Here is a 16,196-nt window from a genome sequence, read left to right as displayed (position 1 = left end):
AGCCATTTTGAGGGCACCCTGTGTCACTGCGTGCCACTGGAATCTCCAAGGATACTGCGTGTAGGTAGAAGACAGCTGGTGGCCAGCACAGGTTGAGAGACCCTCAAGGTTAGCAGAAGGCCTGAGCAGAGCTAGGCAGGGAGAGGTGTAGTGGTTTGGCTACCTGGCTGAGAAGGTGACCTTCACGAGCTCTTCCTACCTTACAGCACTGCCCTCCTCCCAGCCTTCCATCCCTACACACTTGTGGTAGTCCTTGTGTTCCTTGTCTCCCAACTATAGGGAATTCAAGATAAAGAATTATGTTTATCTTGCCTGGGGGGGTTCGACTAGTACATTTGTCAGCACCAGAGCTGGGGTTTAAACGTGACTAGCTAGTTCATTTGTCACAGGGGTGTATTTATCTGTGTTTGGAAGATTTAATTTTTCCCAATGAAGAACTGTATAAATAGGTCTAATGAGCCTTGAGGGCTCTCATTTGCTTTCAGAGTTTACAGCAAGCTGGGACATCTCAGAGCATCCTTGCCTCTCAGAGCTCTGTGCTGCTCACCAGGAGGGGAATGGGCAAAGGCCAGGGCCCTTCTCCTTCTGGAGGGCGCTTGTGGCCTTGGGATGCCCAGGTTTTCCCATTCAGGAGCTTACATTTTGGGATGTTTGGTTAAGATGATTTTTTTCTTTATGCTTATGATAATCTGCATAATCTTTTGTTTGTGTAGCTGGCGAAGTGCTCTCCAGATAAAAGAGAAGGGCACAGTTAATATATATGGATCGCAGAGGACCGCTGGGGGCTTGCCTGCTCTGGAGAGCTGCCTCTGCCCAGGCGCTGCTTGCTCCTGGCTTTTCCCTATTTTCTTTCTTTGTTTTATTAGCAGAGTTTCTGTCTAATTAAGGGGCAGTGTTAGCTCCAGCCGTCTGTGTGTGTGTTGGGCGGGCAAGGGTAGAGAGAGCGAGGAGAGACAGAGAAGCAAAGTGGTGGGGAGCCAGAGAGGTCGGGGTGAGGGAAGGGGAAGGTTTGCAGAAACCAAGAAAAACAGGAAGATAATGAGGAAGGGAGAAAAGAGTGAGAAGATGGGGGTGGGGTGGGGCTTGAGAGAGAGAACATTATAGCTGTGACTGCTGGAAGAGGCCCCAGAAATCATATTTTTGCTTTATAGCTGGGAGAGAGCAGGAAAGGGACTTGTCTGTGGCCACATGCAGTGACCAGCAGAGCCGGGCTTCTGTGCATGGCTATCCTCTGTGGAACCCAGAGGAGGAGAAGAAAAGAGAGATGGGTACAGGGACTTTTTGTAGAACGTTGGGGGTTCTCACTTTAAGCCAGGAGTTGAGACTGCTTGTCTTCGGTAAAGAAAAAGCTCCTATCCCTACACTGGTCACTGCTTGGTAATAGGTGTTCTCTGCTCTGGTCTAAGGTTTCAAAATACCTGGGTGAGATCAAGAAAGTAGAATTTGCAACACTTAAAAAAAAAACAAACCCAGCTGATGCATACTTATCCTGTGTTGACTCCTTTGAGGTTCTCCTGCTTATTTCTTAGACTCCTCACATGAGAAGAACATACTCTGAGAATTTCTCGACAACACATGCACACAGACAGGGTGCACACGTGCACATGCACACAGACACACACACACACACACACACACACCCTCTGAGGGTCAAGAAGTACATGTTCTATCCCCAGCCCTGCTGGGAGTTTGCTAACCCTTTTACTGTTTGCCTCCACTGCTTCTGCTGAGGAATGGCCAGGTTGGCCTGCTGATCTCAAACCTCTGAGGCTCCTTGGCTTCCATATCCAGTGACTGCAGAGGAAGACCTGTTTCGGGCAGAGAGAGTAGGCTTGGGCGGGCTTATGAGCTGTGATACTAGACAATTTTTAGACATAATTGTCTCTCTGCCCTATTTCCCCCATTTAAAAAATATTTTATCTATTTATTTATTAGAGAGAGAGAGAGACAGAGAGAGAGCATGAGCAGCGGGGAGGGGTAGAGGGAGAAGCAGACTCCCCGCTGAGCAGGGAGCCCGATGTGGGGCTTGATCCCAGGACCCAGGAATCATGACCTGAGCCGAAGGCCAACACTTAAGTGACTGAGCCGCCCAGGAGCCCTCCTCATTTGTTTTTAAAAATAGTGGGGCTAATAATTTCTACCTCATGGAATGTTTTTGAGGAAATGGCCAGCAGAGGCTTGCCATGGTATAGTGGAGGTGAGTTAAATTTCTTCATTGCCCTTGGTTGTTCGTTGCCTCTTTCTTCCGTCCTATGACTTTGAGGAGTCCGTGCTCAAGCTGGTGCGGGCTGCTTGGCCAAAGCTGATCGGGCTCATCTCTTTGGACTCTGCATTCTAATCATGTGTCCTTGGTAGCTTGAAATCAGCCGTGGTGGGATTATTTACACCATGGAAATTGTCAAATGTTGTAAATCAAGGATTTTTTTTTTCCTTGAAGAGTCAGTAGTTAAACATGAGCAGCACACAATTAGGCCTGACCTTCCTATTTTATTTAGGTTTACTCTGATTTTTCTGGATTTTGAGCCTATTATCCATTCACTCAGCAACTACTTAATTTTGTGCCTACTCAGAATCAGGGATGGATAAGGCTGCCGGATAAAATACAGGCCACTCAGATAAATTTTAATTTTATTCACTGTAGATATACGGTGAATAATGTTTTAGTGTAAATATGTCCTGTGCAACATTTGAGATGTACTTATACTAAAAAAAATGTTTTTTTTTTTTAAATGTAACTGAACATCCTGTATTTTTACTTGCTAAATCTATCAACCTTAGCTATGGAGAATCCACTTATACAAGATACAGTTCCTCCATCATGTTGCTTACCCTCTGGTAGGACTGCTGATCTTGTAAAATATGAAATCAAGGGACTAACCTGGGGCTTTTTACACTCCAATCCAGGTCTTCATCATCATCTATCCTCTATTTAATGTTTATTGAGCAACTGTTGTGTGCTATGCACTATTCCAGGCTCTGGGGGTCCAGTGGCAGAGCAAACCACACACATCTCCATTCTCGGAGAGCTTCCCTCTTGTTGGCGGGGACAGACAGTAAAGAAGATACAACTGTAAGAGACTGCTCTATTAGATAGTGGGGAGCACGACGGAGGAAAATAAACTGGAGGAGGGACCCATGGGGGAGGTAAGGGAACGAACGAGTCTTTCTCTAGGTAGAAGAAACAGCGAGTGTAATCAATGCCCTTTACTGGGTGCTGGCCATATGCCAGGCCTGTGCCAAGCGCTTCACGTCCGTTCCCCTATCTAATCCGTGCAGCGGCCCTATGTGGCCCGCGTTCCTATCCTCCTCCTTTTGCATGTGCGCAAACTGGAGATTTTCCTGCGACCTTAAGTCTCCTGCACACCGGCCGCGCAGCTCCTCGGCGGTGGGAGCCCGCACTCTCACTCCGGGCTGGCCGGCAGCCACCTGGGTCCCCCCCACCCCCCAGGCCCCAGGACAAGTTTTGGAAGCGGCACCAGGGAATTGTCCCCACTCTCACATGCTCTGGCGCTGGGGACGGTCCCCAGGGCAGGCCGGGCCCGCTCTGAGCCTCCCTGGCTACCTCCGAGGGCGGCGGCCTTCGCCCTGCAGCGAGGGAGCAGGGTGCGGGGGGCCGCGGGGGCCGCAGGGGGCTCCGCCCACGCACGCCCCAAACCCCAGGCCTCGCCGGCACGTGGCGCGCGGCGTCCCCCGCCTGCAGCGCCCCCTCGGGCGGGCACTGGCCGCCTGGGCGGGGCGTGCGCGCTTCAGGGCTCCCCGAGACGCCGCCTGGCCGGGGCGGGGGCGGGGGTGGGGGTGGGGTAGGGGTCGGGGGCGCGCTTCACCCCGCCCAGGAAGCGCCTTGGCCGCCCCCGGAGCCCTCTCCCCTGCGGCGGGGCGCTGGCGGTCACCCCGAGGTCCAGCAGACGCTGACCTTGCACCTAAAAAGAGTACATTGTTTTCCAGCGCGGCTTCCTATTCCTGCCAGATAAACCAGCACATTAACAATGCGTCCAGGTTGTAAAACGTTGGCCGGGGGTTCGTTTTTAGCAGCAAAGTTTTTTTTTTGTCCAGAGATTGTTGCTTTCCTCCCCATTCACGAGGGCCGGCTCGGCCTGCAGGGCTGGGCGCTGCCCCCGGGAGCCCGGCCGCGCGCCCTCGGCGCGGTGATAACATTGTTGGTCGCGGCCCCGCAGCCCCAAGTTCACCCCCACGCCGCGGCCCTTGGGGGTGAAGTGAGAGCGGCTCGGCCGCGGCGGCGGCGGCGGATCCCGCACCTCCCGGCCTGCGGGCGCCCGGGCCCCGGCCCCGGCCCCGGCCCCCGCCCCAGGAGGCCGCCCCGCCCCCGCCCGCCCCGCGCTCCGCTGTCACCGCCGCCGCGCCCAGCGCCCTCCCGCCCTCCCGCCCCGGGCGACCCGACCCCGTCACTTCGTCCCAGGGGGCCTGCTGGCCGCCCCGTCCTCGCCTCGGCTCCCCGCGACCGCCTGGGCCCCCCGCCCCGTCCTGCCCCGCACCTGGGGCGCACCTGCCCGCGCGCTCCCCCTGAGCGCCGACTCCAACACCCACCGCTGCCGCGCGGCTGGCCCCTAAGGACGCTTAAGACGCGTGTACGTGTTTATCACGAAACTAGTACCTTTAAGGATTCGTCTGTGCTTCCCAGCCAGGTGGTGAGCCGGGAGCTTCCTATGTGACGCCTGTGTGGCTTCTCGCGTGCCCGATCATACCAGACCCTGAGGTCCTGGGGGCAGAAGTGTCCCTCCACCCCCCACCCCCCATTATGTATGAAATACAGCCTGACCCTTGAACAACAGGGGTTGGAACTTCACGGGTCCACTTATATGTCGATTTCTTTCTTTTCTTTTCTTTTTTCTTTTCTTTTCTTTTCTTTTCTTTTCTTTTCTTTCTTTTTTTTCTTTTCTTTCTTTTCTTTTCTTTTTTCTTTTCTTCTTTCTTCTTTTCTTTTCTTTTTCTCTCTTCTTTTCTTTTCTCTTTTCTTTCTTTTTTTTAGATTATAGTAATATAAGTTACTATAATATATATTATACTGTATATATTACTATAATATATATTATACTGTAATATAGTACAGCACTGTAAATGTAGTTTCTCTTCCTTATGATTTTCTTAACAGCATTTTCTTTTCTCAATCTCACAATTTTGTAAAAATATAGTGTATATAACATAACACGTTTAACATACGCAAAAATGTGTTAATGGACTGCTCATGTTATCAGCAAGGCCAACGGTAGGCTACTAGTAGCTAAGTTTCTGGGGAGTCAAAACATAATACTCAGATTTTCAGCAGCAGGGGTATCCATGCTCCTAACCCCCACTTTGTTCAAGGGTTGACTGTATTTGCAGTCGAACGCATAGCCCGCACTGACCTTAAATGTATATACATCTGTATACACACACAATCACTGAGCTGTACTCATATATATGTAAATATATACAGAATATATGTAATGGATGTGTGTGTATGTGTGTGTGTGTGTGTGTGTGTATGGCAGTTAACCAACACCCTGATCAAGATACAGGCAGAGAGATTCCAGATTTCTCCTTCCCCTTTCTGGTCAATGCCTATACCACCCTGTGAGATAACTAGGCTTTGACATCTAGGAAATATCTTAAGTGTCTTTTCATCCCACATAGCAAATGCTTGATAAAATATTTTTTAAATAAACAGTATTATGCTTCGTACGCAGTGAATGCTGCAGAGCACTATATTCAGTTGACTGACGTTGGTTCTTGGTTCTTAATGAGTTAATTGTATAAGCCTGGGGTTGAATTTCAGTAGCTCTGCTCGGTGCTGGATTTAAACACAGTGGAAACCGAGTTAAGGGCAGTGCTGTTCTGTATATCAGTATGCCCACTGAGCCAAGGAGACCCATTTATTTTTAATTGAATTAAATTGCTCACAAAATGAAAGTAGCATACTTTCATTAATATTTAATTACATACAGTGTTAAACAATGATCACAAAGAAAACTTTGCAGCTTTTTTTGTCTCTGCTTTTTTTTATTATTACTTTGTTAAACAAGATACTTTTATTAGCTGTTTTATGCTTGGAATTTTAAGGGCCCTGTTATTATACCACTCAAGAAGTACTTAATTGGCAGGACTCAGCTGAGTGAGGTGGTAGGTTGGCTGTGACGCTGGCCACTGGTAATTGTGTGTGTGTGTGTGTGTGTGTGTGTGTGTACACATATATATGCTCTAGCTTCAGTCACTGAGATATTTGAGGAAGCATTCAGGACCTCTAACAAAGATAACAAAAGTCCACATTCTGGATAACTTGAGGTCAACTAGCCATACTTACTCCTCCAAAAAATTCTGTATATATTGAGAAAAGATCACTTTTTGTAATGGATCATCCCAAAGGAAAAAGAGTTCTACGTTGGCAACTTATTTCTTTATTTTTATCAGTTTGTTCTCACATCATAGAGCAGTGATTCTCAAACTTTTGGGTACCTAAGAAACCCCTGATGTGCTTGTTGAAATACAGATTCCTTAGTCCCATGGCCAAAAATTTTAATTGAGCAAGGGCCAGAGAGTCTGCATTTTTCTCAGGTTTCCACAGTGTTGATTCTGATGTGGGGGTTAGAAGATCACACGGAGAAATACCATCATGAAGATACAGAACAGAGACAAAGAGACCATCTAAATCATATTTTTAGTAATGCAATTGTTTTTCAATTTAAGTCTCACATAGAACTCCAATAGTTAAATAAAAGGATTGTGGTCACGATTGAAATGATGATGGAATCCCTTACCTTTCCCCCCCTTGTCTCCCCTTGGCCTCTTCCTGGAGGTGGGAGCCACAGAGCTATGGCACTTAGAGGTATGGTTTGAAAACCCCAAATTTATTTATCTATAAATAATAGATCTTTTAACTAGCTAGGTAAATTTGTAGCATCGTGCAGGAATTGTGTAAGATGTGTCCAAAGATAAAATAGTTTCCCGAAGAAATAGTATTGAATTCCCTGACATAACAGGAATCTAAGCAGTCTTTAGCTGCCAGTTGACAGGGATATTCATTTGACCATTCATTCATTTAACAAAAATTGCCTGAATGACCACCATGCAGTGGACACTGGTGTCAGCACTGGGAAATAGCAGTGGCCAAGAGAGACCAGGTCACTGCTCTCCTGGAGCTTGTGTTATACTGGTAGGACAGATGGTGGACAGGAAAGCAAACATGTATTGGCTACGGAGGGCATAAGCACAGTCATGTGTTCTTCAGGGAACGTGTCTCAGAAGAGGTTATATTTGAGCTGAGACTCCTATGATATGGGGGAGGCTCCAATGGGAAGAACTGAGAGAAGGAGAATTTTGTGCAGAAGCAGTGCCAAAACTCTGAGGTAGGTAGGAATAAAGAAAAGAGGGAAAATAATAGAGCTGCAGCATAGCAAGCAATGGTATGAGATGTGGGTAGAGAGTCCGGAAGGAGCTAGATCAGACTCCAACACCAGAAGTTGGACTGTTGTGAAAGCCAACGATACTTCACTGGACTAGTGACTGTGGCTGGCTGTATTTTCCAAAGATAAATGCAGCAGTGTTTCCCATCCCTACTGTCTTCTGCAACATGACCTTTTCTCTTCCTCATCAAAATGTGGAGTTTACTTCTCTAATCTCTTGAATCTCAATGGGATTTGTGATTGCTTTTGATCAACAGAATACAGTAGAAGCGACTCCATGCCAGTTCTAGGCACAGCTCTTAAGTGGCTTGGCAACTTTTTTCTTCTAATTCTTAGAACATTCTACTCTTGGGACGCTCCCTCTTAGAACCTAGAGACTGGGAGAAATGAGAAGCTCCAGCCACGTGAAAATATCATGTGTGCAGTCTTTGCTTGACAATGCTAACTGGACTCCCAGTCATTAGAATTAAGCACTAGCCAGGAAGGGGAGCCACTTTGGATGTCTAGACCCACTGAACCTTCATAGGATGCAGGCCAGTCAACATCAGGCTGTTAAGTAAAAGGAGAAATCCTAAGCAAGAACCAACCAGCAGAACCCAATCTGAATCAACTATGCAGCAGAACCTAGTCAACAAGAGATAGAACCAAATTGTTATCTCAAGCCACTATGTTTTGGGTGGATGGTTACTCAGGATGAGATATCCAGACCAGTAACCATTCAACACCAAGACGCCCTGATAACATGAGTCTGGAATACTAGCCCAGTTCTCTTTGTCCCTTTATTGTGTTGCCATAGACCTCTTAATGGATAAGTTCTGAGCAAATGAAAAACTAAGAGAGACTTTTAAGACAACCCACTTCCAAAATCTAAGTTGTATTCGCTCTGGTGTGAATAATTCCTTGCCCCAAGGATTTTACTAATTTTAGTATTCTAAAAAGATTCTCTTCTTTGACTACAACCTCCTCTTATTCTAGAAGCTTAAGCATAACAGAGAAAAATGAGAGCTTGAGTTCAGAAAACTCTCCCAAAAGAAAATTTTTTCCGGGTGGAGAGGAGTCGTCTGGGTTACTTGTAAATCCTGGAGTCATTAGGAAGACTCTGGGCTTTGGTTTCAGAGGGAGAATGGGTTGGTTTCCTCTCCCACCACCTCTGGATTGTGGAGTTTGGGTCAAATAACTTAAACTCTCTAGTCTGTTTCCTCATCTGTAATACTGAATTACAGAGAAGATAATACCAAATAGCAGAGGAGATGAGACTAAATGAGATTTTTGCAAAATGCCTGGTAAATGTACATAAAGTAGGCACTCGGAACATGTCATTTCATCCAATTCTCGTCCACTCTCTGATTTCCTCACTTTCTTTTGTCCCTGCTCTGTTCCTCTCTGACAGGATGCAGAGCTTGGAGCACAAAAACAGGGGCTGGTAAAGGAGAAAACTGCAGACAGAGCCTGGGGTCCAACAAACATGTCACTTGGCTTAGTCATAGAGATTGGAAGGGGCACAAAGGTCCCCCTCAAAAGTCCTTGGAGGCTCGCGTTTCTCCCTTTGCTGGGTGATTCATGGTCTTGTGGCTATTTCAGGCTATTGTTAATTGGCCTTTTAGTTTACAAAGCACTTTCACATACCTTATTGCATTTGATCTTCACAATAATTGCAGGGCAGTTATTATTTTCCTCGTTTTACAGATGAGCCAACTGAAACTCACAATAGTTAAGAAATGAGCCCACAAACTGAGAGTTGAGAGGAAAAGTCTGAACTTGAACCCAGATGAGCTGGCTCCTCTGTTAGAGCGTTCCACTATTCCCATTCTGTCTCCTGAAAATAATCGTCAAATTGGTAACACAATAATGGTTCTCTCTCAAGAGATGTCTATTATGTGAACTTTTTTAAAAAGACACTTCTGGGAATAGAAAAATAAGTACAAATCATAGCCCCTCTTCTAGAATAGAATTAGCATTTAGTAGAGAGCTGAGAAAAGAGCTTTCTGACCAACCCTTTCTATCTTTCTAGCTCTCTCTCTAGTCCTCGGACTCCATCAATTCCAGACACCCTACCAGGATGACTCCTTCTTGACCTGACCACCATTTTATTGCTGTATATCACTCACCTGACTCATGTCCTTGTTCCTCTTCTTCCCCAGTTGAGATTCTAAGGCCCATCATTAGAGCAACTCCTTATATAACATTCTAACTGTTCTCATAAGACTTATCTGGCAAAATGCCAGCCCTGGTTACACTGAACTCTTAAACCACAAGGCACCCACACGTTCCTAGCTGGCCATGACTGGAGGAAAAGACACAACTATAATGAGTGGTCAACATTTAACTTCAGGATGACTATCTTCGACTAGGCATTCAGTGTCAGCTGCCAATTCTACTATAACTCCCTAGTTCATTGACTCTCCTTCTCACCTTTCCAATGACCTTGTCCCCTCTCCTCTTTCCTAGATGTTCAGTATCTCTCCTCCCACCCAGGCTCAGAAGGGAAATTCCAGAACCTTTACAACCACATCCACCCACCTCCTTGCCTTTGTATTATGTGCTCTACCGTCAACACTCAGCTTCCTAGGTAAAGAAAACCCCTTCGTTTTTGCTACTTGATACTACAAGCAGCCTTGAGTCTTGCTATTCAAGGACATCACTCTGGCGATTCTTCTGTATCATCCCTTTCTTCTCTTATGATGCATCAATCCCCTCAGCAAACAACCACTCCTGTTTTTCCCATCTTAAAAAAAATCCCTGCCTTCTCCACTTACCACCCTTTAGCTTTGGCTCTATTTCACTGTTGTTCTTTATAGTGAAACTCAAAAGAATTGGGACATTCAATGTCACAATTTCTCTTCACTTCTCACTCTACTCTGGCCTGTGCTTCTACTCCCCTCCCCCAAACCACCAAGACTGTTCTCATTGAGGCCACTAATGGTATCTGCTTTCCAAGTCCAATTATGACTTCTTCGTTCTTACCTCCTTGGTCTCTAAGAAAAATTTAACATTGTAGGTGACTTCCTCCTTCTTGAATATCTCCTTCACCAGGCTCTTAGGATACCATGTTTCTAAATTTCTTCCAGTTCGCTGGCCAGTCATTCTCATTCTCCTTTACTGGTTCCTGTTCATTTCCTGATCTCTAAACAATGAAGAACACCACAGCTCCACCTTTAGACATCTCATCTCTTTTCTCTACATTCACTGCTTTAATGATTTCATCTAATCTCTTTCAATAAGCTGATGACTTCCTATTTATGGGTTGAATTGTGTCTTCCCAAATTCATATGTTAAAATCCTAACCCCTAGTGCCTCAGAATGTGACTATATTTGGTGAAAGAATCTGTAAAGAGGTAATTAGGTTTACATGAAGACGTTAGGTTGGGTCCTAATCCTTTGTGACTGTTGTCCTGATAAGAGGAAATTCTGACACACAAAGAGATACCAGGGATATGTGTGCATAGAGAATGACCATGGGAAGACACAGCAAGAAGGCAAAGAGAGAGGCCTAGGAGAAACCAAACCTGCTGACACCTTGATCTTGGACTTCCAGATTTTAGAACTGTAGGAAAATACCTTTCTGTTGTTTTAGCCACTCAGTCTGTGGTATCATGTTATAGCAGCCCAAGCCAACTCTTACATTCCCATGTTTTGTTTTGTTTTGTTTTGTTTTTTTCTCTAGCTCAGACTTGCCCTGGAGCTTCTATATACAATTGACTACTTAACATCTCCACTTGGATATCTGATTGGCATCTAAGGTTTCACATGATCTTCCCTCTAAAGCCATTTCTCCAATAGTCTTCCCCATCTTAGTAAATGATAACTCCAAGCTTATTTCTTAGGCCAAAACCCTTGGAGTCCCCTGTGATTGCCTTCTCTTTCTCTTTATCTCCCTACCCTCTTCTCTCATGTTCCATATTAGGTCACAAGCAAATATGCCCATGTCCAGCTCTATCTTCAAATTATGTCCCAAACACATTACTTTACCTCACCATTATGCCACCACCTTATTACCAACTCTCTATTACCTAGAGAAGTCCAGTAGCCTCCAATCCATTCTTCCTATTTCTGCCCATACCTCCTTCTTGATCCATTTATAGCTTTGCAGCCAGACTGATGCTATGAAAAACATACTGGGTCACATCACTCCTCTGCTTAAAACTCTGTAATAGTTCCCACCTCTCAGAATAAAACCAAGTTCTAACTATGCCTCCAGTCTCTCATCTCACTTTCCTACTCTTTTCTCTCTCACCTACTTAGCTCCAACTCAACTGGCCTCCGAGTCTTCTTCAGACACATCCCAACACTCCTCAGAGTGTTGTTCTCCTCAGAACCTTTGTTCTCACTCCTCCCTTGAGTGCTCTTCCCCCAGGTAACTTTATGTATTTCGGGTCTTGTTTTATGTGTCATCTTCTCAGAGAAGGCATCCTTGATCACTCCTCCACCCTTGCCAGGCTTGGCTTTTCTTTTCTTCCCTTTTATTTCTTTTCTCTTTTTGAGAGGAAGAGAGGAGTAACAGTGGGAGAGGGAAAGAATCTTAAGCAGCCTCTATGCTCAGTATGAGCCTGATGTGGAGCTCGATCTTACAACCCTGAAGTCATGACCTGGGTCAAAATCAAGAGTTGGATGCTTCACAGACAGAGCCACCCAGGCACCCCTTGCCAGGCATTTCTTGATACATCTTCCCTTCTTTACTTTTCTCCACAGCACATATCTAATTTTGTATCTATTTTACTTATTTGTTCATTACCTGTGTCCCTTTACTAGCAGGCAAGTTCCATGGAGGCACAGGTTGATAGTATGTTTGAGGTTCAGGCTTTCTATTTGGTTTCCCACTGTACTTTTAGTGTCCAGAACAGTGCCCAGCTCATAGTGGGCATTCAGCAAATATTTCTTGAATGAATCAGTAAGTGAAGGTCTTGATGGTTAGGCTGAATAGTTGTGAATAAATGTGACAGTGGGAAGAGAACCCATGGAAGATCTTGAGCAGCAGAATTTACTGACTGTGGTATCTGAAGAAAATGATTTACGCTAGTAACTTTAATAATTACTGTTCCTTATGTCTTTTCTCTACTTAAATTTTTACCCAAATTTCTACTCATTCTTTTGGACCTGGCATAGTTGACTTTAGCCATAGCTAACTTCCCCTAATGTCTCAGGATAAAATTAACACTTGAGTCTTCTTGGGGCCTTCTTTTGTGCCCATTGATTTTATTTCTACCTTGATCACATTGATTACTACCATGTTCTTATATGTCTGTCTCTTGCACTAGATTGTGGACCCCCTGAGTTGCAATATCTGGCTCCTTGACTTCCTCACCTAGCACTACACATAGTATAGGTAACCAATAGTATTTGATTTCAGTAACTCAAAAGTAGGAATTACAGATTCTCTTATGGTATATAAATAGAGACAGAATTTATGACCAAGAAAAATTAGATTCTAGGTTGTAAAAGAATTTATAAATTTGGTCACTGTAGCACTGTCTGGGATCTTTGAGGAACTGGAGAGAATAAGAGGTAACCAGAACCACATTTGAACAAGTTTTATCCTAACTTGAAAAGGAAATATGGATTAGGGAAAACTGTAAATTGGTGAGTTTAACAACATGGTGCTATAACAGATTATCTTTGGGAAGTTCCTACAAATAAAAGTCATATTCACCAAAAGCCAGGGTGCATTTACAAAGAACAAGTCATAGTGGAATAATTGCATGCTTGTTTTGGTTAGGAAAACTAGATTAATAGATTAAGTTTAAAAATAGACTTTTTCCCTAATTTTTGATTTATTGTTCACCCTCTTCTTGAATTTACTTCTTGGGAAATATATTTCCCAGAGTCTGTCCATCTCGGGCACTGGTCAAGGTGCTGAGGGTATATTGTGAAAGATTTGAAGATGAGAGACAGGAAGTGATGAAATGAGACACACAGAATGTCATATGGACTCAAATGTGGGGAAACAGTTCCAAAGTGGGGAGGTGATTGGTCAGGAAGATTCCATAAGAAGGTCATTTGAACTGGGCTTGGAGCAGAGGGAACAAGGTTGTTGATAGCAAGGCAAAGAGTACTCAAGGCAGAAGGGAGGTAAATATCCCTTGAGACCCCTGAGGGGACGGTGTCTACAGCAGCCAATGAGGTCAGAGGCATAGATGTCAACAGGCAGGTAAAAGGCCTCAGTGTTGAGGCAAGAACTCAAAGGGGATTGTATCAACTTTATGTTTTCCAGAAAGCTATGGAAAATCATTAGTTGGATGGAGCAGAGGAGTGAAATTATCTAATGTACATCTTAAAGAAGTCCCTCATGTTTATAGCAGCAATGTCCACAATAGCCAAACTGTGGAAGGAGCCTCGGTGTCCATCGAAAGATGAATGGATAAAGAAGATGTGGTTTATGTATGCAATGGAATATTCCTCAGCCATTAGAAATGACAAATACCCACCATTTGCTTCAACATGGATGGAACTAGAGGGTATTATGCTGAGTGAAGTAAGTCAATCGGAGAAGGACAAACATTATATGTTCTCATTCATTTGGGGAATATAAATAATAGTGAAAGGGAATATAAGGGAAGGGAGAAGAAATGTGTGGGAAATATCAGAAAGGGAGACAGAACATAAAGACTCTTAACTCTGGGAAACGAACTAGGTGTGGTGGAAGGGGAGGAGGGCGGGGGGTGGGGGTGAATGGGTGACGGGCACTGAAGGGGGCACTTGACGGGATGAACACTGGGTGTTATTCTGTATGTTGGTAAATTGAACACCGATAAAAATAAATTTATTATATAAAAGAAAAAGTCCTTCAAGGAAACAGGGAGACGGGTGTGAGTAGATTGTAGTTGGAGAGACCTTGATGGCCAGCATCAGGATGGTAGCATCCAAAGTTGTAGGACAAGTCCTTGGATTCCTGACATATTTGAGGACAAAGCAAAGGTACTGGATAAGGGCCTTATTACATGACACTTGGGCGTAAGATAGAGAAAGAAGGGAGGGAGAGTAATGTGACAGTTAAAAGCACAGACGCAATCACAGTTCTGTCAACATTATATTATGTAACCTTAAAAAGTTATATAAACGCTTGGAATTTTAGTGTCCTCGTCTATATGGTAAAGATTGTAATATTTGCCTCTACTGAAGAATTGTGAGGATTGAAACAAGATAATATAGGTAACATTTTTTACAGTGACACACACATAGAAAGGAATCCATAGATGGTAGTTGTGTGTGTGTATGCACACGTGTGTGTGCGTGTGTGTGTGTGTGTGTAGTAGGGATCATAGGTTGAGGGTAAGTTTGAGGTTCAAGCTTGTGCTGTCTGACTGATGGTAAAAGTAGACTAAGGTAGTCTTTGAGAGAAAATTCATTCAAAGGGAAGAAGGAACCAGGTATGAAAATGACAAGAAAATATAGGAAGGGGAAGAGCAAATCTGACTTGCTTTCTGGTCCAGCTATAGGAGCTCATGTCTGGCCCCTAGGGAGAGAGATTATACCTGTAAATTGAAAAAAAAATTGAAAATAAAAATTAACCCAAAATTCATTTAAATATATCAGGGACCCAAGCAGCACTGCATTGTGCCTTTTCAACAGGGTAGAGAGCTCAGGGGTGCCTGGCTGGCTCAGTCGGAAGAGCATATGACTCTTGATCTCAGGGTCATGAGTCCAAGCCCCATGTCAGATGTAGAGATTATATAAACAAACAAACAGTTTGAGAAAGCATGAGAAAGTTGGTCTGCCATAAACCACAGTCCATTTTGGCAAATTGAGGACTCCAGTGTAGCAATAGTGGTATGGTCAAGAGTTGGCAAAAGCCGTAACAGTGTTTTATAGGAGACCATCATTCCATGTGAAAATGGTAGTGGCTGGCAGAGGCAGCTGGTGTTACATCCAGTGGAGATGGGAGCTGTGCTTACCAAAATAATGGTACCCAGTAGAATTGGCAGTGGTGCTGGTGGGTGGCTCAAAGTGGCTGAAAGGACATATACGTTAGTGAATATGAGACTCCACTAGGGCCATCTGGAAGAACTGTACTTGGAGGGCAAGGTAGAAATAGAAAGAGGAAGAGAGGAGGAGGCAGTTCTGCTGTACTAGGGGGCATTGGTAGAGGTAGGGAGAGGCAAAACAGGAAGTAGTATTTACATTCCCTGGGATCTCATCATATCCAGAGCTAAGGGAAATGGGAAAGTTTGGCTCCCTAAAGATAATAGGGAGGATTAGTAATTAATGTATGTCTATGCCCAAAGCAGTTTAAGTATAGGATTGCTATACTTAAATCAGGAGAGAGGATTTTACAAGTATACTGTGAGCTCTAGCTTCAACCTTACTCGGTTTTATTTTTTAAAGTTTAAATCAATGTTTAGATAAACTTGGAGAGAACATATTTGTCAAATTTACTGTCACAAAAAAGGATAATTGCTAATAATGATAGCTAATATTTATCAAACTTTTCTTATATTGCAAGTACAGATGGCTTAGCCACAGCATATGTGAAAAAGAAAGATTTTAACTGACATGACTCTCAATATAAAAAATAATGTGAATGGTGCCTCCCCCCCCAAAAAAAGCCCCAAAGAAATATGCTTTTAAGAGGCATTTTAAAAGCTTATGTTTAAAATTAGGTAGGTAATTGTTGTATTCAATAGTATTTAGAACACACATGAAATGTGTTGTCCAGATGCTATACTTTAAAAAAGAAATAAATGAAGTATATATTTCCAAAGAAGGTGTGAAACCTAGAAAAAGGACTCAAAACTCAGTCCAATGAAGTGTTGTTGAAGGGACAGGAGATTTTTCGTTTGGAGGAGAGAAGACTGAGTAGGGGAA

The sequence above is a fragment of the Canis lupus genome, chromosome 7 (genome assembly GCF_011100685.1).
Source record: "Canis lupus familiaris isolate Mischka breed German Shepherd chromosome 7, alternate assembly UU_Cfam_GSD_1.0, whole genome shotgun sequence".
Classification (NCBI taxonomy): Eukaryota; Metazoa; Chordata; class Mammalia; order Carnivora; family Canidae; genus Canis; species Canis lupus.
The sequence above is the reverse complement of the archived record's forward strand: the minus strand, read 5'-3'. Positions refer to the sequence as shown.